The 25,360-nt window shown below is 43.2% G+C and overlaps 1 long non-coding RNA gene across 2 annotated transcripts; it reads right to left on the bottom strand.

The window, feature by feature from the left end:
• Positions 1-1,360: 1,360 nt before the first annotated feature.
• LOC148148273 (uncharacterized) lies at positions 1,361-21,343 on the bottom strand. 2 transcript variants are annotated; one of them, XR_015759116.1, is made up of 4 exons: positions 21,087-21,343; positions 6,861-7,097; positions 6,481-6,651; positions 1,361-1,578 (listed from the first exon to the last, which is right to left on the bottom strand). It is a non-coding gene; the product is annotated as an uncharacterized LOC148148273 (long non-coding RNA). The 2 variants fall into 2 exon arrangements; XR_015759115.1 differs by lacking the exon at positions 6,861-7,097.
• Positions 21,344-25,360: the final 4,017 nt, after the last annotated feature.

Raw genomic sequence — 25,360 nt, 5'->3', positions numbered from 1 at the left:
TGTTTTTGTTTCAGGTTTCTGGCATCTGCACGTCTTTGTTATAGTTCACCACAGGAGGAGCTCTTAGTCCCTCAAGGTCATAAATTCATAAGCAATATTACATGCCATCATTACCCCATTAGGTTGTATTGTAAAAAGCAGCAACTTTCGCCTTCTTCCTGATGTTCATGAAGATGTTTTAAAGGTAGCACATCGATTGATTTTCATTGCAGGTCAGTTGGGTGATCTGGCGTTAACATAACTCAAAAACAGGTGGGGAGAAGGGATTTGGAGTCATGGTTCTACACCTTCTAATTTGCTCTAAAATCCCAGATAAGATTTTTGTTTCTAGACATTTATTATAAGCTGTGAATGTGAATATTTCCCTGTGCTCTCTGTAGAAACAACTGGTAAACCCTTTTGTAAAAGGAGAGTATTGCAATTTGATTATGCTGCATAGAGGAAATCTTCAAACTTCAACTCTACTGAAAACGAGAACTGTGATCACAGGACTTAATTGTCTGCTCCCTGCGGAGGGAAATTAAATTATTTAAGTAAATTGCTGAGAGCATTCAACAGAATCCCCAACACAGACATACAGATCAACAGATGTTGGGTTTTAGCCTTCAGTTTATAACATTGAGTATTATTATTATTCAAGGGGTTCTGTGTAAATATAGGTCTGAAACCAGTGATGGTATTTACAGGCTGTTTCTGTCAGTGTGCATGACACTCAAGACCATTTCCTTCCACCTGAAAGATCAGCATTGATATTTCTGTTTCATTGGGTCTGTTTCCGTGCTGTACATCTCTATGACTCTATGACTGGTTTTGTAGTTTCAGGGGCTTTTTGTTTTTGTTTTTCAGCATAGGTTTTTAAAATAGTTTATTTAATTTTGATTTTATATTTCTAGTTTTCAAGTCCTACTCCATCACAGAGTTAAAACCAAGCAACACATCTGTAATAAGCTGGGAATGATCAACTTGTACAGTTCACTCTTTTAACTCAAATCCCCTGTTCAGGTAGAGGTGTGGTATATTTTCAACATAAGAGGTGACAAGATTGCTTTATAACATACAACAAAATTATTATTTAGTATTATATCACTGTACAAAATGGGCTTCCTGTCTTCTTTCACACCAATCCTTCCCTGCAGTGAGGGAAATTCTAACCAGTGGCTTCTTGTACAAATTGTTGACTTTCCATTAGGTTTATATTTTTACTGTCATAAACTAGTAAACAGGAATCAGGAATTTAGTAAAAGGAATAATTGCGTGCAGTGGGTAATACAGTTCTAAAACAAGCTCAAGGAAGAGCACTGTAACAGATAGAAGGAATTAACTAAGTTTCTGGAAAGACCAGGAAATTAAGGTCATGATAGATAAAGAGGTAGATTGATTTATTGCAAAGACTATTTTATACAACAAACCAGAGCAGGATTAAGGTCCTGCATGACATCATCCATATATCCAGAACTTGGTGTGTGTATCATTTTTCAGGTTTTTGCAGTTTGCTTGTCCTGTCAATCCATTCCTAGCTTTGAGCAGAGGCTCAGAACACCGATTTCCTTGATATTCGGTGTAGTCATGGTGGGTCTTCTAGAACAACAAATGAGATCAAATGGTCAGCCTTATGTTCTGCTGGCTGTCAGATACACAAGCTATAGAATCTGATGTAGGGAGATAAGATGTAACAGCAGCTAAAATGGGATGGGCTTATAGTACCTAAAGGCTTTTTCCTGTTCCTACAGTTTTATGTTCTTAATGGACTCAGCCTGATAATGATTTCTTTCATTCCTTAGGAAATAGACATCTGAAACCTGTCAGGACGAAGGAGTAGGTGAGATCTCTTCAACAAGAAACTATACTGTTCATGATTGATAATGGTAGTGAATGATTGTTCTGTCTTCATTAGTCAAAAGGCCTGCTCAAACCCATGCAGTAATTTTCTACAGTTGTCGAATGGTTTGCCTAGTTAAATATTAATGTAATAATTGTTTGTGGCCTTTGAAATGTCAAACTCAGGGTTTATAATTGAAAGCCTTGACCATGTTCACTTATCTTCATTAAAAACACAAATGTACATTTTCTAGTCAATTTCAAAAACAAATAAAAATATGATTGTTTTCAATTTGTTTCTTACAGTGCATTTCATCCTTCCTATATCCTCAGTATCTCAGCACACCACCTTATATTCTAATTTACTTGTGTTGGGATTTCAAAAATAAATAACTCTTTCTGAAGAAATTTGCAATCTGTAGCCTGAGAGGATACCAGAAAAGGAAAATGCTTCTATCTGATAACATAAAACAAAGAGCTACAGGTGCTGAAGGTCTGAAACAAAATCAGCAATTGCTGGAGAAATCTAACAGGACTGGCAGCATCTGCGGGATGAAAGCAGAGTTAATGTTTCAAGTCCAGGGAACTTTCTTAAGAATTCTTATCAATGCAACAGTTTTCACAACCTCAACACATACCAAAGTACTTTACAGCTTTACTTTTGATATGAAGGCACTGTTGGAATGTAGAGAGAGATATAGCAACGGGTTTGCCCACAGTAAAATCACACAAAGTCATGTTGACCAGGCCTTTACTTAAAACTGATATTGATTAAAGAATATTGACCAGGACATTGGCAGAGCCTTTCCTGTTTTTCTTCAGTGACATATGATCTTGTATGTCCATTTGAGAAAGTTGAGATTTCAGTTTAACATCTATTCCACAAGATGTTGCCTCCCATCGGGCTGCAAACCCTCAGTACGACATTGAAGTATTAGCTTAAATTATGTACTTGCAACACAATAAGGGTGCTTGAACCCACAACTTTGTACCTTGGGAGAAAAAGGATTACCATTAGGCCAAGTGCATTCCAGATTCTAACCACTTACTGTGTGTAAAAGGTTTTCCTTGTCTTATCATCGCTTCTTTTGCCAATTATCTTAAATTTGTGACCTTTGGTTCTTGATCCTTTAGCCAACGGGAATGGTTGCTCCCTCTCTGCCCTGTCCAGACCTTTCATAACTTAAAAAAACCTCTATCAAAACTCCTCTTAACCTTCTGCAAAGAAAAACAAGCCCAACTGCTCCAACTTTTTTTAATTAACTGAAGTTCCTTATCTCTGGAACTATTCTTGTGAATTATTTCAGCACCCACTCTGAAGACTTCACATTATCACTCATAGGTAGTGCCCTAAAGTGGTCACAATGTAACAGTTGTGCTCAACCAGTGTTTTATCCAGTTTTAACATATTTCCCTTGCTTTTGTATTCAATGCCTAGTGTTATACCCCTGATGCCATATGTTTTATCAATTAGAGAAGGCAGTGTAGAGGCCTGTGGAGAAATAGAAACAGAGTGCTGGAGAAACTCAGCAGGTCTGGCAGAATCTGTGAAGTCAGGAAGTCTAATTACCTTTTCAGATTTCAGAATGGTGTTGTGAACAGTCATATTGGACTCAAAATATTTACTGAGTTTCTCCTGTGCTTTCTGGTTTTAATTCAGGTTTCTAGCATCCACAGTATTTTGCCTTTATTCGTGTGCTTTGAAGATGAGTTCAAATCTCACCAGGAGAGATGGTGAAATTTGAATTCAATTAATAAAATAGAATTTTAAAAAAATGTTAGTCTAATGTTAATGAGGAAACCATTGATAATTGTAAAAGTCTGCCTGGTTCACTACTGTTTTTTAGGGAAGGAAAATATGCCATCCTTACCTGATCTGGTCTACATGAAAGTACAGACCTACAGTCATGTCATTGACCCTTAACTGTCCTCGTAACTGATTGCTTTGCTGTAACAATGAGTATGGTGAGATAAATTTAAATCAATTATTCATTCTTATCCCATTGATTTTCCCTTGTGTATGACTGAGGCTGTAGGAAAACACCAGCTATACGGTCAGTTGCTGTTCATAAATACCTCTAGGAGGTAAATAGCAAATCATCCAGTTATCACCAGTCATGTGAATTATAGAATCTCCAGTGTCCACAGTGAACTTACACAACCATTTTTAAAGCCGCCATTCTAAATCTTGAATAAATCAAATCTTCCTGAATCCTTCAAAACTTCTCCAAGCAAAATTAAATATGTAATGTCTTTGTAACACCAGCTAAGTATTCTTAATCTATTTCCCTACCCTAGGGAAAAGACTTGCTATTCACCTTATCTATGCCCCTCATGACTTCATAAACCTCTATAAGGTCACCCTCAATCTCCTAAGCTCCAGTGAAAAATATCCCCATTTGTTCAGCCTCTCATTATAACTCATACCCTCCAGTCCTGGTAACATTCTAATAATCTTTTCTGCACTCTTTCCAATTTAATAGCATCCTTCCTATTGCAGGGCAACCAGAACTGTACACAGTTCTTCAAAAGTTGCTTCACCAATGTCCTGTACAGCTGCAACATGATGTCCCAACTCCTATTCTCAATGGTCTAAGCAATGAAGGCAAGCGTGCCAAACACCTTTTTCACCACACTCTATACCTGTGACACCACCTTCAAGGAACTATGTACCTGAACACCTGGATCGCTCTGTTCGCAACACTCCCCAGGGCCCTACTATTAACTGTTTACGTCCTACCTTGGTTTGTCTTACCAAAATGAAACACCTTGCATTTATCTAAATTTAGCTCCATCTGCCACTCCTCGGACCACTGGGCCAGCTGATCAAGATCCCGTTGCACTCTTAGATAACCTTCTTCACTGTCCTCTATTTTGGTGTTATCTGCAAACTTACTAACCATGCTCCCTATATTCTCATACAAATCATTTATATAAATTACAAACAACTGTGGACCCACCAATCCCTGTGGAACTCTGCTGGTCACAGGCCTCCAGTCCAAAGACACCCTCTACCATCACACTATGTCTCCTACTGTCAAGCCAATTTTGAATCCAATTAGCTAGCTCTCCCTGAATTCCATGTGATCTAAATTTACTAACCAGTCTACCATATGAAGCCTTGTTGAAAGCCTTGCTAAAATCCATGGAGACAATGTCAATGTTTCTGCCCTCTTGGTCATGTCCTAAGAAAATTCAGTTAAGTTTGAGAGACATCATTTCCCACACACAAAGCCAAGCTGACTATCCAAATCAATCCTTGCCTCTTCAAATGCATGTGAATTGTGCCTCTCAGAATCCCCTCCAACAACTTACCCATTATTCATGGCAAATTCACTGGTCTACAGTTCCCTCACTTTTCCAAATGCAACCACCAGTGAGAATTCTGGCTTTGACATTCTGTTAGCAGGTCAGGCTGTGACTGAATTTTAAAGTTCTCATTCTTAAGGAATCAAGAAACAGTACAGTACAGAAGGAGGCTATTTGGTTTATCAAGTTGCTTATAATTCTTTTGAAGACCTGCTTTTGTAAAACCACAGTGTTAATGTGGAGTCTGGTTGAGTTTATCACCAATGGTAACCCTCCAAGATGTTAATAGTGGGGCATTCAGTGATGATAACTCCATTGAATGTCAAAGGGCAGTGGTTAGATTGTCTTTTATTGGTGATGGTCATAGCTTGGCATTTGTGTGATGCATAACAGGAGTTTATATATACTCTGGTTACAAGAGCAGTTTCAATGCTAAGAGTTCTATGGCCAGTAATTCATCTCTTGACTCCCCAAAGCCTGTCCATCATCCACAAAACGCAAGTCAGGAATGTGATGGAATACTCTCCACTTGCCTGGAGTACTAGTGTTGAGATTATGGTGCTGGAAAAGCACAGCAGGTCAGGCAGCAACCGAGGAGCAGGAGAATCAACGTTTCGGGCAAAAGCCCTTTGAAGGCTTTTGCCCAAAACATCGATTCTCCTTCTCCTCACGACACTCTCAATTCTAATCCCCAGCATCTGCAGTCCTCACTTTTGCCTGGAGTACTAGTGTGCTCCATCTACAAGATGCACAGCTGTAAATACATAAGTACGCTCTCACCATTTGTAGGTTCCCCTTCAAGCTACACACCATCCTAAATTGGAACTGTATTGGTATTCCTTCACTGACACTGGATCAAGATCCTGGAACTGCCTCCCTCCACACCCCACGAACTGCAGTTCAATATCACCTTCTCCCAGGTAATTGCTGGTAAATGTTACCAGCATTGCCCATATCTCATGAAGGAAGTTTAAAAATCATCCACCAATCGATGGTAACTCATAACTCACAGGATATATCTTTATCATCACAATTTGCTGGTTTATTTACACACTAATAACAATGAATACTGTCAAATATAATTACAAATTTCAGCAAATTAGTCTTGAATTTGTGTTTTTAAGCACAGACTCTGTCCTAGTTCCAATAATCTTAACATGGTGAAGCCACGTGTTATAATCTACAAATATCTAATCATCTTAGAATCTTAAGCTCAATAGTCCTATCACTTCCCAACCTCTTTTCTAGGGAGGACAAATCCAATTTACATAAATGTGCCGAGAAACTAACCCTCCAACCCCTCAGTCACTCTCTTTGCTCTCCTCTATGTCCATGCAGATTTCTTCCACTTACATTGTTGTTTTGTTCCCCTTTTCTTCACTTCATCCCCTCTGCAACCATCAGTGAGAATTTTGGCTTTGACAGAATTGCTCTCTGTAATGGGCCTAACAAGTGACTAGTCGTCTTGAGACCTGGACTTCAAATCTGCTGATGTCAGTTCCAGGATGGGGTAACCAGCGATACCTTCATGGAAAAGAAATACAAAAAAATGAATAAATTAAGTCTTTAATCTTGACAGCAACCTTCAAGATCATTTAAATGATTTAATTCATATAAAACCAAAAGAAATCCCAGTGGTGCCTGCTTGCTGTGTCAAAAGTTCACTGTTGCAGTGGGCGGCATGGTGGTACACTGCTGCCTCACAGTGCCAGAGACCCAAGTTCAGTTCCCACCTCAGGTGACTGACTGTGTGGAGTTTGCACGTTCTCCCCGTGTTTGCATGGGTTTCCTCCAGATGCTCTCGTTTCCTCCCACAATCCAAAGATGTGCAGGTTAGGTGAATTGGCCATGCTAAATTGCCCGTAGCGTTAGGTGAAGGGATAAATAAGTCTGGGTTGCGCTTCGGCGGGTCGGTGTGGACTTGTTGGGCTGAAGAGCCTGTTTCCACACTGTAAGTAATGTAATCTAATCTAAAAAAATAAAGTAAATGCACATTTACTAATGCAATTTTAGCTATGAAAGGTTATATATTTAATAAGCTCAGTATCTGTATAACTCAGTATGCGAATTACATTGTCAATTCCAACCCAGCCTTCAGAATGCTGATAAAGAATCATCCTTTTCACATAAAGTTGAGAACTAACTGGGTGATCAGACCAATTACTATCCTGTTCGTCAGCAGGTCTGGCTGTGCCTGAATTTTAAAGTTCTCATTCTTAAGGAATCAAGAAACAGTACAGCACAGGAGGAGGCCATTCAGTTTATCAAGTTTCTTGTAACTCTTTTGAAGACCATGTAAATTGGCTGCAACCAACTTGCTCATGCATTAGCTCCTTGCAATTTCTTTCCTGCATCTTTGTGAGATGCCTTTGTCTTTCCTATCTCTGTGACATTCAACAGCACTATAAACATTAATGCTCTGCACTCCTATTCTCCTCTTAAGTTTCTCCCAGATTTAATCATGCCGCCATTGGTGTACAGGCCTTTAGCTGGTTAATATTAAGGGATAGCCAGAATCAAAATGGAATCACAGCGGGTAACTGATTCGGGTGCCATGTTAGCCCATTACATCCTGACACTTTGAGGGGTGGGGGCTGGGGTGGCGGTCACTTATAAATTGGGACCAGAGGTGTCCCAGGTTGCCCATGTCACAGTCTCCCTCCTGAGCAGATGTCACAGTGGATCTGGTTTCAAGTGTAATAATGGGCCTCAAAGTTCCAGGTGTCACAATGTCCAGCTCTGTTCCTGTCACAATGTCTCAGGTAGTAGATCACTCACCTGGAGAGTGGCTACCCCATGCACAGCTTCTCTTAATCCTCACCTGGCACAACTTTCATTTCCCTCCTGAAAAACGGATTTGATTCGAAGAATTAGGAAATACTGGGACCCTCCCCCACCACCACCACTCCAGCATGGATTCTGTCGGCAAGTCTGCCTCTTTCTGATTGGCTATTTCGGGTGTGTTTTCTTGGCAGTGGTGACCTTCTATGTTGTTCCTAAGGTATGAATGCAAACACTGGTAATATCACCACATCAATGCAATGATTTGAGTGTGCAATAAAGCTACAACAGAACGCAATGAAACACAAAAAAAAAGTTTAGATCCAAGATCTTGAATGCTCAAGTGCTCCTGAGTGAATTCATGATCATGTAAGTTCAAAGCTTCAAATAATATTTGCCAGACAGGGATAATTCTTTGAATTGGAAGCTGAAATGATGGAAGTACATGACAAAACAACGGGTAGCGTAAAGACAATTTTTTTAAAAACTCCCATAATTGCTCGTTGAATCACAAAAAGAATCATTATGGAAGGAATTATTTGAACCATCTTTCTGTGCTGGCTCTTTGAAATAATTCCTGCTTTGTACCCAGTGTCATGCCAATTTCCCCTTTTCATATATCGCCTTCATCCAATTCCCTTTTGAAAGTTTCTATTGAAACTGCTTCCTCCGTTCTTCCAGGCAGCACGCTCAAGGTCACAACTTACTGAGTGAAAATAAATTCTTCTTATCTTCAACTGATTGTCCAAACAAGTAGTTTAAACCTGTGACCCACAGACACACACACACACAGGCACACACACAGACACACACATTCACACAGACACACACACACACACAGCCAAACACACACAGGCACGCACACAGATACACACACTCACACACGCACAGACACACACACACACACAGAGGCACAGACACACACACTTACACACACACTCACACACACACACTCATACAGACACACACACACACAAACTCACACACAGACACAGACACAGACACACACACGCACACAACCTCCCTAACACACACACACACACAGGTTATGGAGCCTCATGGTTTTAAACATCTCCATGAAACCTCCTCTAAATCAGCTCAGCTCCACAATATTGGCAGAATGTCAATAATGCTTTCCCACTTGCCCTGATGTGGGCTGACTTGCTGTGTATTTCCAGTGCGATACAGCTCCAAGTCAGGATGGTGTGTGGTTTGGAGGGGATCTTGCAGGGGATAGTGTTCCCATGTATCTGCTGTCCTTGTTTTTTGTGATGAATGTAAATGTTCTGTGATGTGTCAATTCAATGTAACATCGAGGGTAGCATTCTCACAATCTCTCAGCCTGTGCATTTGGAAAGTAAGACCCACCACATTGAGAGTCACTGCACCCAAAACATTAGCTGTGAATTCTCTTCACAGACATTACCAGACCTGCTGAGTTTTTCCAGCAACTTCTGATTTCATTTCTGATTTACAGCATCTGCAGTTAGAGTCATGGAGTCACAGAGATGTACAGCACAGAAACAGACCCTTTGGTCCAACTCGTTCATGCCAACCAGGTATCCCAACTCAATTTAGTCAGACATACCAGTACCCAGCCTACATCCCTCCAAACCCTTCCTATTCAAATACCCATCCAGGTGCCTTTTAAATGTTGCAATTGTATTAACCTCCATCATTTCCTCTGGCAGCCCATTGCACACACGCACCACCCTCTGTGTGAAAAAGATGCCCCTTAGGTCTTTTTTATATCGTTCCCCTCTCACCCTAAACCTATGCCCTCTAGGTCTGGTCTCCCCCACCTCAGGGATAAGACTTTGTCTATTTATCCTATACAAGTTCCTCATCATTTTATAAACCTCTATGAAATCACTCCTCAGCCTCCGATGCTCCAGGGAAAACAGACCTAGCCTTTTCAACTTCTCCCTATAGCTCAAATCCTCCAACCCTGGCAACATCCTTATAAATCTTTGCTGAACCCTTTCCGATAAGAAGGAGACCAGAATTGCATGCAATATTCCAAAAGTGGCCGAACTAATGTACTGTACAGTTGCAACATAACCTCCCAACTCCTGTACTCAATACTTTGACCAATAAAGGAAAGCATATCAAATGCCTTTGTCACTATCCTATCTATCTTCAAGGAGTTATGAACCTGCACTCCAAGGTCTCTTTGTTCAGCAATACTCCGTAGGACCTTACCATTAAGTGTATTAGTCCTGCTAAGATTTTCTTTCCCAAAATGCACCACCTCACATTTATCTAAATTAAACTCCATCTGCCACTTCTCAGCCCATTGGCCCATCTGATCAAGATCCCGTTGTAATCCGAGGTAACCTTCTTCGCTGTCCACTACACCTCCAATTTTAGTGTCACCTGCAAACCTACTAACTGTACCTCTTAAGCTCACATCCAAATCATTTATGTAAATGACAAAAAGTAGTGGACCCAGTACCGATCCTTGTGGCACTCTCACAGATCTCCAACTGAAAAACAACCTTCCACCACCACCCTCTGTCTTCTACCTTTGAGCCAGCTCTGTATCCAAATGGCTAGTTCTCCCTTTATTCCATGAGCTCTAACCTTGTTAATCAGTCTCCCATGGGGAACCTTGTCGAACGCCTTTCTGAAGTCCATATAGATCATGCCCACTGCTCTGCCCTCATCAATGCTCTTTTTTACTTCTTCAAAAAACTCAATCAAGTTTGTGAGACATGATTTCCCTCGCACAAAGCCATGTTGACTATCCCAAATTAATCCTTGCCTTTCCAAATACATGTACATCATGTCCCTCAGGATTCCCTTCAACAACTTGTCCACCACCGACGTCAGGCTCACTGGTTTATAGTTCCCTGGCTGGTCCTTACCACCCTTCTTCAATAATAGCACTACGTTAACCAACCTCCAGTCTTCCGGCACCTCACCTGTGACTATCAATGATACAAATATCTCAGCAAGGGGCCCAGCAATCACTTCCCTAGCTTCCCACAGAGTTCTACGGCACACCTGATCAGGTCCTGGGGATTTATCCACTCTTACATGTTTCAAGACATCCAGCACTTCCTCCTCTGTTCTTTCGGTTTTTAATAGCAATTGAGAGATTGACAATGAAATCCTACACTTTGCTGTTCGGAAGCTCCACATTTATTGACCTGGTGCTGATGCATGGCTTCCCATTTCAGACCAGTGATGACTGCACAACAGCAAGAGAAATTCCAGGGAACATTGCCCACAACCACTGAACTTTGGCAGCTTTCAATCTCATGGGGCAATGTTTTGCATCTGGTGATCACCTCAGAGTTAAACATCACCTGGTGTGGCAGGGGAGTTCCAACCTGGCATTGCAATCTGGCTGATCACCTGTCACACATCAGGTGACATTGCAGTCTCGCAAAGACATTCATTGAATGGAAAAGTGAGGCACTAGGTATTATCCAGTGGTTTGCATTTGGGTCAAAGGCTGTTGATCGAGTCACACTTTGGAGAGCTGATGATAAAAATCTACAGTGATCCTCCTAATATCAGTACTGTAAGAGGCACCGTCTTTTGGATGAGAAATTAAACCCAGTTCTACTTGTCCTTTTGAGGGTCCTTGCAAAACATCCCATTCATATTAGCCTTAATATCATTCAGATGTCCTGAGGTCATGAAGCAGGATGTATAAATGTAAGGCTTTGCTTTCTTACAATGTGCTTAGAATAGAATAGAATCCCTACAGTGTGGAAACAGGTCCTTCGGGTGGCACGGTGGCTCAGTGGTTAGCACTGCTGCCTCACAGCACCAGGGACCCGGGTTCGATTCCCACCTTGGGTGACTGGCTGTGTGGAGTTTGCACATTCTCCCCATGTCTGCATGGGTTTCCTCCGGGTGCTCTGGTTTCCTCCCACAGTCCAAAGATGTGCAGTTCAGGTGAATGGCCATGCTAAATTGCCCATTGTGTTAGGTGCATTAGTCAGGGGTAAATGAGGGAATGGATCTGGGTGGGTTACTCTTCAGAGGGTCGGTGTGGACTTGTTGGGCGAAGGGCCTGCTTCCCCACTGTAGGGAATCTAATCTAATCAAGTCCACACCAACCCTCCGAACAGTGACCCATTTCCCCTATCTTATATTTACCCCTAACAAATGCACCCAGCCTACACATCCCTGAACACAGTGGGCAATTCAGCATGGCCACATCTTTTAGATTGTGGGAGGAAACTGGAGCACCCAGGTTAAACCTTCACAGACACAGGGAGAACGTGCAAACTCCACACAGACAGTCACCCAAGGCTGGAATCGAACCTGGGTCCCTGGGGCTGTGAAGCAGCAGTGATAACCACTGTGCCACTTGCAGACAAATAACGGGATCACAATGTCAATCTCGCAATTGCTGGTGGTGGGTCTCACCTTACAAAAATACACACCGAGAGATTGAGAGAATGCTGCTCTTGATTTTGGGTAGAATTTACATCACAAGATCGTTCACTTCCATCTAGAAAGGCAAATGCAGCAGGTACATGGAATCCCCACCAGGTGAAAGTTCCCCACCAAGCCACTCACCATCCTGACTTGGAAATATATCATCATTTCTTCAGTGTTGCTGGGTCAAAATTTTGGAACTCCCTCCCTAGTGGTATTGTGGATGTCCTTGCACCAAATTGACTGTAGAGGTTCAACAACATGATTCATTACCTTCTCAAGGATGACTTGAGAACAGTCAATAAGTCTGTAAGTTAGCTCATTGAGCTGGAAGGCTTGTTTTCAGATGTTTCATCACCATACTAGGTAACACCATCGATGAGAGTCTCTGGTGAAGCGCTGGTGATATTTCCCCCCTCTCTATTTATAGGTCTTGGTTTCTTAAGGTGGGTGATGTCATTTCCTGTTCTTTTTTTCAAGGGAAAGTAGATGTGATCTAAAACCATGTGTTTGTTGTTGGAGTTCTGGTTAGTATACCAGGCCTCTAGGAATTCTTGTGCATGTCTTTGTTTCTCCTGTTTTAGGATGCGTGTGTTGTCCCAGTCAAAGTGGCGTCCTTCCTTGTCTGTATGTATGGAAACTAGTGATAGTGGGTCGAGTCTTTTCGTGGCCAGTTGGTGTTTGTGTATCCTGGTGGCAAGTTTCCTGCTAGTCTGTCCGATGTAGTGTTTTTTACAGTTCTTGCATGGTATCTTGTAAATGACGTTAGTTTTGCTGGTGGTATCTAATGGATCTTTTAGGTTCATTAGTCACTGTGTAAGTGTGTTGGTAGACTTGTGGGCTACCATGATGCCAAGGGGTCTGAGTAGTCTTGGAGTCATTTCTGATATGTCTTTGATGTAAGGTAATAAACACATCGATTTAGATCCTATTTACCTTCCCTCGAGAAAAAAGTACCAGAAATGCCACCTTAAGAAACCAAGACCTATAAATAGAGAGGCGGGACATACCACCAGTGCTTCACCGAGGCTCACTGATGATGTTACCCAGTATGGTGATGAAATGTCTGAAAACAAACCTTCCAAATCAGCGAGCTAACTTACACACTAATCATCAGCCTGAACTTCAAATCTCAAAAATCGCTAACAGGTAATAAATGCTAATCCAGCCAGAGGCATCCACTTCCCATGAGTGAATTAAAAAACCAAACAAAATAGGCCGTTTCACCCTTCTGCTAGTTACAAATGCTTCTACTCCACATGAGCCTTCTCAAACTACTCTTCCATCTCACCCCATCTAACCTGTCTATTCCTTTCGCTCAACTGTCTTCAGTTCACTTCTAAAATATATCGTTTCCATTCATCTCAAACAACTCTCTGTGTTGATCTGTTTCAGATTCTCCCCAATCTGTAGTTAAAAAATGTTCTCCTGAACTCTCTATTGGATTTGTTCCTGACTGCCTTATGTTGATGGTCCCCAGTTTTAGACTTGCTCAAAAGTGGAAAGGCAATTGGATTTTATGTCCAATAATATGAACTGGTTGGGCTGATAAAAGGCAACCACCATTAAAATCCCAAGGTACACAGATCCCAGGGTCAGTTTTCCAAGGTTTCATTTCCCTCTTCAAGACACATATTTAATCACAGCTCCTCAGTATTTCCAACATTCCCAGCCCTATATATTCCTTTAGTTCTTTCCCCTTGACCATTGAGGACACGTCTGTGGACTAGTCTAGGTGGACGGTGCCTTGGGAGAGGTTGCTGCGGATAGATATTAATGTTGGGCAATAGGACAAAACAGATGATAATCAACAGCTGCATTTACCCACAGACCAGGAACCATTTCATGCCTAAGACTTCTTAAATACAGCAGACTGAGGGGTCACTCTAATGTCTGGCCAACATTTTAGAAGGGATATATCACATCAGCTGATTAAGGGAGTAAGAAATCCGGGTTGATGTATATCAGGTGATGGTATCAATTGCAGCCTGACTTAGACCATTGAGTAAAGTAATACATATCCCCATTTGAGATTGTCCCGCTGTTTGAAAAGAGAAACCAACTTTCAATCTCTTCTTTTGTGCACAGATTTTCAAGAGAATACTGGATTCGGCTTCCCAGAAGTACCGAAGATATTGTGAACGTAAGTATTTGGATATGGAGACTGTAGAGTCGCAGAGCTTTTATGGCAGGAAGAAAAGGCCCTTTGGTCCATCTTGTCCACGTCAGTCATCAAGCATCTGTTCCAATTCCATTTTCTGGCACCTGGCACGTAGCATTTCAAATGATCATTTGAATACTTCTTTAGTGTTCCTGCATCTACCACCCTTATAGGCAATTAATTCCAGTTATTCACCAATCTCAGGATGAGAACATTTTCCTCAAATCCCCTCTGAACCTCCAGCTCATTAGTGAAACTGTATCCCACAGTTACTGACCCCTCTACGAGGGAGGAAGGTTTCTTCCTACCCATCTGACCTGTGTCCCTCATAACTTTGTATCCCTCAATCAAGTGTTCAATTGTTCTATGTTTGATTATAATGGTCTGTTACTATTGTTGCTCACTGTGCTCAATTAGTTATGCCTGTGTACGAACTCAAAATAAAAAATATCAAAGCTTTTGAAAGGGTTGGGGCTCCAGTTGTAACATGTAGTAGACAATTTATAGCACTGTTAATGAAACATAGAAAATAGGAGGATTGGGCAATTTGGCCCTTTCAGTCCATTCCACTAATCATTATGATAACGCTGATCATCAACTCAATAGTCTGTTCCTGCATTGCCCCATATTTTTTTATTTCTTTAGCTCCCAATGCAAAGTATAATTCCTTCTTGAAGTCATACAATGTTTAGGGTTTCCTGTTTTCTGTACTGGTGAATTCCACAGGCCCAGTACTCTCCAGGTGAAGAAATTTCTCATCTGAGTCCTAAATGATTTACCCCATATCCTTAGACTGCGGCTCCTTGGTTCTGGACTCCCTCATCATCAGGAATATCCTTCCTGCATCAACCCTGTCAAGTTCTGTTCAAATTTTAAAGGTTTCAATGAGATCCCTCCTGATTCTGCTGACCTCCAGTGAATTTTATCCTAATCAATTCAACCTCTCCTCTGACTTCAGTGCTGCTATCCCAGCTATCAGTCTGGTAAACCTTCATTGCACTCCCTCTATAGCAAGAACATTCTTCCTCAGATAAGAAGACCAAAACTGTACTCCAGGTATGGTCTCACCAAGACCCTGTGTAACCTGAAACCTATTACATGCACAGAAACAAATATAACCTCTGTTTAGTTTGAGATTTAAATTACGCAGAACAGCCCTGATGTCCAAAGTGGGTAATAGTCATGGCTGTCACCAAGAGCGGAGGAATTAAATAGTTTATGGCCAAGAGTCCAGAATTGGAGGAGGACAGAGATTTTGGAAGGATGTCAGGTTGGAGGACACTACTGAAACATGAAGGGGTGAGATGAAGGAGGGATTTGAAGACATGGATGAGTAACTTTAAATCAAAGTGTTGTCAGACTGGGAGCCAACGGGGGTCATTAAGCACAGGAGTTGAGGGTTTATTAGAGAGCTCATGGTGAGTTATGATACCAGCAACAGAGTTTGGATAAACTGAAATGTACAGAGAGTAACAGGTGCAAGGCTGCACTTCTGCAATTTTAAGGAACACGATCCCAGGCACGGTGGCACAGTGGTTAGCACTGCTGCCTCACAGCACCAGAGACCCAGGTTCAATTCCCACCTCGGGCAACTGTCTGTGTGGAGTTTGCACATTCTCCCCGTGTCTGCGTGGGTTTCCTCCAGGTGCTCTGGTTTTCTCCGACAGTCCAAAGATGTGCAGGTCAGGTGAATTGGCCATGCTAAATTGCCCGTAGTGTTAGGTGAAGGGGTAAAAGTAAGGAAATGGGTCTGGGGTTGCTCTTCGGAGGGTCAGTGTGGACTTGTTGGGCCGAAGGGCCTGTTTCCAAACTGTAAGTAATCTAAAAAAAAGTCAAGAGTATGGAGACACATTAAGGGTGGAGTAGTTGAAGTAGCAGCCATGACGTTACTGAATGGCAGAACAGGCTTGAGGGATCGAATGGCATAGTCCTGCTCCTAATTCACATGCTCTTAAAGGAGGCAACTCTACGTTTAGGTAAAACCCGAAGATTTTCAACTTGCAACCCAGATATAAAACTAGCCAATGCTGTGGAGATATCATTAGTGCAAACATGTGTGTGCCACTTTGTACTTCTGCCACTTCTGAGTTCAAGTCCCATCCCAGAAACATGAGCCCAAAAATAATCAGGGCTGGCATACGTAGAGCAAAACCAGATAATGGGTGGGGAAGGGTGCTGCCACCAATCCCGATTTCTACTCTGTCAAAGTAAACTTAGACAGTGTAGACAGACCCCAGAGGGGCACTGAATCCTCTGTTCTATACTTGGTCCAAGAGGCAATGCTATACGATAAGCTGCAAGGCAATGTAAGCAAGCAGTACTTGTTTCAGCTACAGCTTGCAGTTTATTGCTAGTTTGATGTAATTACTGAGAGAGCATTGCATCGATGGGTGCTGTTGTTTGCAGGAGATATTAAACCAAGTCTCTGTTGGCCACAGTCTGCAGACAGAGTGGTGGGGGATAGTTGTGTGTGGGGTGGGTAAATTGTGGGCATAATGAGGGTTAGTTGTGGGTGTGGTGGGGGTTAGTTGTGGTTAGGGTGGGCAAGTTGTGAGTGTGGTGGAGGTTAGTTGTGGTTAGGGTGGGTAAGTTGTGGGTGTGGTGGAGGTTTTTGTAGTTGGGGTGGGTAAATTGTGCATGGTGGGGGTGGTTGTGGGTGTGGTGGGAGTAGATGTGGGTGGGGCAGAAGGTAGTTATGGGTGGGGTGGGGGTCAGTTTTGGGTGGGATGTGGGGTAGTCATGGGAGAGGTGGGGTGTAGTTGTACGAGGGGTGGGGAAGTTGTGTATAGGGTGGGGAGTAGTTATGGGAGGGGTAGGGGAGCCGTGTGTAGGGTGGGAGGTGTTGTGGGAGGGGCAGGGTAGTTGTGTGTAGGGTGGGGGGTGTTGTGGGAGGGGCAGGGTAGCTGTGTGTAGGGTGGGGGGTGTTGTGGGAGGGTCAGGGTAGTTGTGTGTAGGTTGGGGGATGTTGTGGGAGGGGCAGGGTAGTCGTGTGTAGGGTGGGGGGTGTTGTGGGAGGGGCAGGGTGGCTGTGTGTAGGGTGGGGGGTGTTGTGGGAGGGGCAGGGTAGCTGTGTGTAGGGTGGGGGGTGTTGTGGGAGGGGCAGGGTAGTTGTGTGTAGGTTGGGGGATGTTGTGGGAGGGGCAGGGTAGTCGTGTGTAGGGTGGGGGGTGTTGTGGGAGGGGCAGGGTGGCTGTGTGTAGGGTGGGGGGTGTTGTGGGAGGGGCAGGTAGTTGTGTGTAGGGTGGGGGATGTTGTGGGCAGGGCAGAGTAGTTGTGTATAGGGTAGAGGGTGTTGTGAGAGGGGCAGGGTAGTTGTATGTAGGGTGGGGGTGTTGTGGGAGGGGCAGGGTAGCTGTGTAGGGTGGGGGGTGTTGTGGGAGGGGCAGGGTAGCTGTGTGTAGGGTGGGGGATGTTGTGGGCGGGGAGGGTAGTTGTGTGTAGGGTGGGGGGTGTTGTGGGAGGGGCAGGGTAGCTGTGTGTAGGGTGGGGGATGTTGTGGGCGGGGAGGGTAGTTGTGTGTAGGGTGGGGGGTGTTGTGGGCGGGGCAGGGTACTTGTAGGTGGGAGGGAGGAAATGCAGTGATCTCCAGGTACGGAAGTTAAATACTGTCTAATGTAAATTCAGGCCAATGTGTTCTCTGAACATGCTCCATTCAATTTAGGTGATCACCCAAATGCTTTCCTCACTAATTGTTATACTTAAGTTTTATCTTCACTCATTAGTTTGGGGCTTGTAAATCAATTTACATTCCTCTCTGGAGGTGTATGGGAAACAGTGGTAATGGTAATATCGCTGGCCTCACAATTCAGAGATCCAACTTATTGTTCTTCTGGAAACAGCAGATGGTGAAAATCAAATTTAAAGGACCTGGAATTAAAACTGGTCTAATGGATTATGTAACCATTGTCGATGGTCGTAAACCACATCTGGTTCACTGATGTACTCGAGGGAATGAAACCTGTCAGCCTTACCTGGTCTGGCCTCCATGTGATTCCAGACCCACTCTTAACTGCTTTCTGGGCAATTAGAGATGGACATCAAATACTGGCCTAATTAGCAATGACCACATCCCATGAAAAAAGAAAATATTCCTAGCCCTGAGTTTATAAGAAATATCAGTGTTTCACAACTATATGGGTCATGTTAATGCACCATTAGATCTTACCTAGCCAATGTTTGCGTATCCTGAATAGGCCCCCTGTTTGGTTCCAATTTATTAATTGACTAATTCCCTCTTTTCTGGCTTACTACAGTTTCAAAGATTATTTTCAGTTCCTTAACATCACTTCTCCATTTCCTTTACTGCACCATTAATAGAAAGAACTTTGCAGTTATATCAGTTTCAGAACATCAGGACATCCCAAAATGTGTTATTTTGGCAATGCTATCATTCTAGTGTAGGAAAAACAGTGCAGCCAGAAACTATGCAAAGCAAGTTCCCACAAATAACAAAGCAGTTTAGACTACTGTCTGCTGTTGGTTAATAGATAAATATTGGTCAGAGCACTGGGGAGAAATTCCCCAGCTATTCTTCCAAACAGTGGCCTTGGAATCTTTGACCACCCGCTGAGACGCCAGATGTAAGCAAAAAAATGACACCTTCAGCAGTACAGCACTCCCCAAGTAACACACTGCGAATGTCAGCCTAAAGTAGTGGCAGTGGAATTGGAACTTACGTCAGTCTGACTCTGATATGAGAGAGTTGCCCACTAGACCAGGTCCAATACTGGACTGTATAGTACTCCACATTCCCAGAGAAGTCAAGTGGCAGATGAGAGATTGTGTTCACTGTCACAATTGATATAAGGTCAGAAGTCACACATCAAGTTACAGTACAAGAGGTTTATTTGAAATCACAAGCTTTTGGAGCGCTGCCCCTTCGTCAGTTAACGAAGGCTAATGCTCAGAAAACTTGTGATTTCAAATGAACCTGTGGGACTATAACCTGGTGTCATGTGACTTCTGACCTTGTCCTACCCCAGTTCAACACTGGAACCTCCACGTCACAATTGTTATAAAAATCTGACCTTACATGGATAGAGTTTGCTGTGTGTGTTGGGGAACCAACCTCTACCGGCTACATGTTGGGTTATGGTGCTGCCAACAATCTTTGTGTCGCTATTCAGTCCAAGTACCTGTTCAGTTTAGGGTGGTAGAGAACATCATACAATTCTGCAGCAGGTGGGACTTGAACCCAGGCCCCCTGTACAACAGCCCTGAGATATAGTTTATCGTGTGAGAGCAATCAGCACAAATTTCACTGGCTCGTTAGACATAGTTGCTAAACCAGAGTTGACATGACTGTCTCCAAAAAAATTTAAGCTGAGTTCCCTCTTCCCCAAGTCTGAGATCATCAGATTGGATGGAGCCTAACTGTCTCCAATATTAATACTTTCAGAACCATTACCTCATGCAACGGGTTTTTTGGGGGGGAAATGAATCTACAAAACCCACCCTAACTAGTCCACAGGTAACAGAACAATCAACTTTTACTTGGTGAAATGACCCAAGGTCAGAGGAGAGAGATTTTAAAATGACATGAAGGGAAAGTTTTTTTTCTACACAGAGGGTGGTTACCCTGTGGAATGAACTTCCTGAGGAAGTGATGGATGTGGACATGTTTACTACGTTTAAAAGATTCAGATAAATACATGAATAGGAAAGGTTTGGAGGGATATGGGCCAGGAGCAGGTGGGACTAGATTAGTTTGGGATTATATAGAAGATTACACTTGTCACAGGCCACCCGGGTGTTTCCTATCTTCCAGGTGGTGGAAATTGAATAAAGATTTGTGCACTTTGTGTCTCTCACTGTGTCTCACACCTGCTCACATACACCATGGGTGCTGGGGGAAAAAAATAAGCACTACCGCAGTTAGGTGGTAGTGTGGGGGGGGGTTAAAAAATATATATAAAGAAAAAGAAAAAAAGAGAAAAAAAATTAGAAGATTACAGTGCAGTACAGGCCCTTCAGCCCTCGATGTTGCGCCAACCTGTTGAACCAATCTTGAGCTCATCTAAACTACACTATTCTATTTTCGCCCATATGACTATCCAATGACTATGTTCAGCTTGCACTGGTTAGACCGAAGGGTCTGTTTCCATGCTACATGACTCTGTTGGTTTTAAGGACTGTCTGAAAGGACGAAAGACAGGTGTAGTAAGACAATTAAGACCCAGGCAGCTGAAGTTATGGCGCCAGGGCGGGAATGATTCAAACTGGAGAGGTTAGGATTAGCAAAGCTTCAAGATGCTGGACTCACTGTATTTGCGTGTTTTGTTTTATGTTTCCCCTGCTTCGCAAGGACACAACTGTGACAGCATCCAAGACCATATCATTCATGAACTGAAACGCCTGTGGAACATACTGCTGGACAGGCTGAGCCCGCTGAAGGTGACTCCCAAGATGTGCAAGCAAGTGCCCAGCTGTTCACGGGAGCCGCTCCCCTCCACCACGGCGGGCCACAAGAAGCACAGAAAGTCGTACGCCCACTGCAAGAGGAGGCGGCTCCGCTACCTGGAGCCTGATGAGCAGGAGATCCTGAGCCGTCTGTGCTGCAACTATGACCCCCACAAGTTCTCCAGGGCAGAATGGACGATAAACTTAAAGGGATACGCACCTGGCGAGAGGAGACCCGGGAACTGCAGCGATGCCTGTAAACATTCACGCGTCGTTTTTGACACGTAGGCTCACTCCGACATGGGAGCTGTGGAACTGTGAAAGCTGTCGCTGCCTCTCTCATGGGAGCCCAGCCCCTCTCCTGGTCACCTCCAGTGAAGTTACTCGATTTGCAATAGTGCATACATAAAATTATTCTAATCTGCTTGTATACAAATATTATATATCAACTGGACTCTGCTAATAATAAAACTCCGATTTCAAAATATGCAACGACTGATTTTCTCACTCCCTGGCAACTGCTGCTTGACCTGCTAAAGTATTTCCAATCATCGGTCCTGTTTCCGGCTTTTTTTTAATGCAGCATTTTGTTTGTTTTTATTTTAGTCTATTGACGTTATTTCCGACAGTTGAACAGAGAGTTGAAATATAATTGTCTTAGAACAATATTGTGGCTATTTTTGTTCTGTCTTTACATTGAGATGAAAAAGCCTCACATACCTGATAATTAAGTACACATCCTCAGTTATAGAGTCGTAGAGATTTACAGCACGGAAAAAGACCCTTCTGTCCAACCCGTCCATGCCGACCAGATATCCCATCCCAATCTAGTCCCACCTGCCAGCGCCCGCCCCATATCCCTCCAAACCCTTCCTATTCATATGCCCATCCAAATGCCCCTTAAATGTTGCAATTGTACCAGCCTCCACCACTTCCTCTGGCAGCTCATTCCATACACGTACCACCCTCTGTGTGAAAATGTTGCTCCTTTGGTCTCTTTTATACCTTTCCCCTCTCACCCTAAACCTATGCCCTCTGGTTCTGGACTCCCCCACCCCAGGGAAAAGACTTTGCCTATTTACCGTATCCATGCCCCTCATAATTTTGTAAACCTCTATAAGGTCACCCCTCAGCCTCCGAGTCTCCGGGGAAAACAGCCCCAGCCGGTTCAGCCTCTCCCTGTAGCTCAAATCCTCCAACCCTGGCAACATCCTTGTAAATCTTTTCTGAACCCTTTCAATTTTCACAACATCTTTCCGTTAGGAAGGAGACCAGAATTGCATGCAATATTCCAACATGGCCTTGGAGCCCTTTTGTGGTGTAGTGGTAGTGGCCCTACCTCTAACCAGAAGGCGTGGGCTGAATTCCCACTTGCTCTCAAGGTGTGCAATATTATCTCTGAGCAGGATGAATACTGTTCTTGCAAAAACAGTATTCTCTGTCTCAGTGGGTACTTTTCTGGGTCTCTGAATTGAGCATTTTGATAGGGCTGAGGCAATGCTTCATTGTTGTCAGTGCCATCTGTTGGATAAGATGCTTAACAAATTTTTTAAAAATTGTCTTTCACAACCTGAGAACATTGCAGAGATTTTTGAAGAGCAGTTCGCGTCATTAGGCAGCCCAAATATAAGTAACCACAAAAACCATCCAGTTAATTGGTTTAAATTACAATGGTAATTAATTACTGACCAAAACACTAATCTACTGAAACCGCTCTTCAGTTGAATTGAATTGAATTTATTGTCACGTGTACTGAGGCACAGTGAAAAGCTTTGTCTTGCGAGCAATACAGACAGATCACAGAGTTAAGTAGCATAGATAGTAAATAATAGGTAAATAGCAGCAAAAACAAAAACACAGGTACAGGTGAATGTTAAGAGTTTGTGAGCCATTCAGTATTCTAACAACAGTCGGGTAGAAAGTGTTTCAAAACCAGCTGCTGCGTGTTCAGGCTTCTGTACCTTCTCCCCGATGGTAGCACCTTCAAAAGTGCTAGGCTTGGATCTAACAGGGAAGATAGGGCTTCAGTTAAACATTTCACATAAGAAACCCCATTTCTAGAGTGCAGCATTCACTCAGTAGTGTGCTGGGGATGAAAACATGGCTTTGATGTAACTCAAGTTTCTTGTGTGGGACTTAAACCAACAAGTTTCTAACCTCGAGACAACAGGCAGGGTATGTCAGTGTGACTGAGCCAGGTGGAAGATGGAAATACCAACATTGTCTGCAGAGTGGAGGTTGGGGGAGGGAGGTGGGATTGTTGGCCAGTTCTCAACTCCATCATGACTTGATGAGTGAGTAATTAAGTCTTGAAGAGCTCATTGAGAAACATGGTGAAATCTTGGTGGGCTTGCATATGTTACATCATTACTTTAGGGTGGGCAGGTCCATGTTGACAGATGCCTGTGGCTGATCTATAATAAGTCAATTGTGTTTTGTTTGTATTTGTGCATGGGATGTATATGTGTGTGTCACTAGCCAGGACACATTTATTGCCCATCCAAAATTGTCCAGAGGGCAGTTAAGAGTCAACCACATTGCTATGGGTTGGAGTTACACTTAGGCCAGGCTAGGTGCGACATTAGATTTCCTTCCTTAAAGGGCTTTAGCAAAACAGATGTTTTTTTGCAACAATAGATACTCTTGCATTGTCACAATTAGGCTAGCTTTTTCCTAATTCCAGAGTTTATTGAATTCCTAGTTCACCATCTGCCAGAGTGGGATTTGAACCCAGCATTATAACCCGGGATTCTGAATTAATGGTTCAGGGACATTGTGTATTGGTAATATCTTGCCCTTAGATGCTGTATTAATAATGGAGCAGGAAAAGCAGAAGCCTGGAACCCAGACAGAGCTGTATCTTGCTTTACTGCACATCAAGACGTCTACCTAGAGGGACGAGAAAGGAGAAAAGCGAAGTGCTCCAGTTGCTGGTAGTGTTCCCACAGGAATGTATGCAAGGGCTGTAGCTCATCACTATAGTCCAATTTCTGTTAGAGAAGTGTCTGAAGGTTTGGAATAATTCATGCATTAATTTGCAATTTGACAGGCTGTGAACACTATTCCCAAAATTACCTTTAACCAGCCAGTAGGAAAGATTAGAACTATAAAGTGAGAAGGTTTCATTGACTCCCACAGCCAGTAGATGTTGCTATTCCACTGGATGTGAATAGCCCATTGGATCTGAAAATCCCATTAGATGGAAATATTCCACCAGACTTCAATATCCCACTGAAGGTCAATATTCCACTGGATGTGAACTGGGAATTCTGAGCCAGAGGAGCTAGTCTTCCACTGGTGGAACTGTCAGGAGCTGGGCTTGAATCTAAAGCTTCTATAGGTAGCCATTCACAGAGACAGCCAGCCACTTGCCCCAACATGCACTCCCCAACACCAACTTAACCTTTTCACAGTGGGCAATATCAGCTTTGCCAGCAACAGACCCTGCAGTATTCTAAAGAAGGTGAAGGGTGAGAGGGAATCCTGAGGCTGCGATGTTGACAGCTGAACAATTATCAAGAAAAGTGCAGGATCAGGTCTTGGATCTTGGCATAACTATCCTACAACTTTAAAAAAACACCAGCAATGGTTACTCCCACACTTTAATATGGCAACATTACAAAACAAATGACCATGATTAAATAGGATGCATTTGTGAGCTCATTCCAGCCCCTTCCCAATATTCCTCCCAGTTCATTTCCAACATTACATTCACACAAGACACATTTCTATGTTCATTTCAACCCAGACCCAACTGTCCCCCTACCTATTTCCAAATGTCCCAATCCCATCTCCAAATGTTCCAGTCCATTCCCAATTGTCCCTACTATAGTTTAGATTACTTACACTGTGGAAACAGGCCCTTCGGCCCAACAAGTCCACACCAACCCGCCGAAGCGCACCCACCCATACCCATTCCCCTACATTTACCCCTGCATCTAACACTACGGGCAATTTAGCATGGCCAATTCACCTAACCTGCACATTTTTGGACTCTGGGAGGAAACCGGAGCACCCGGAGGAAACCCATGCAGACACAGGGAGAATGTGCAAACTCCACACAGTCAGTCGCCTGAGGTGAGAATTGAACCCGGATCTCTGGCGCTGTGAGGCAGCAGTGCTAACCACTGTGCCACTGTGCCACCGTGCCACCCACAAATACATTCCCAATTGTTCCACACCAAACCCAATTCATTGCCAATTGCCCACACATTGCCAGTTGTCTACAGCTGACTTTCAAGTGTGCTAGCTCATCTGCAATTGCCCTAGCCCATTCCAGTGTTGCCAGTCCATTCACAATTGTCTCCAGCTCATCCCCAATTGCCTGGATTATTGTATATTTCCCAAGCAATTCCTAATTGCCCCAGCTGGTCCCCAAATACCCTCACCCAATTACAATTGCCCCACAATATCCAAAACCACCATTCCCAAGTGCCTAACCCATAACCATGTGTCATGTTCATTCTCAGTTGTCCATTGCTACCTTAAAGGTAG

This window comes from Chiloscyllium plagiosum, unplaced genomic scaffold (assembly GCF_037043375.1).
Source record: "Chiloscyllium plagiosum isolate Xiang-an unplaced genomic scaffold, Cpla_swu_hap1 HiC_scaffold_13, whole genome shotgun sequence".
NCBI lineage: Eukaryota > Metazoa > Chordata > Chondrichthyes > Orectolobiformes > Hemiscylliidae > Chiloscyllium > Chiloscyllium plagiosum.
This window is presented reverse-complemented; position numbering and strand designations above follow the sequence as displayed.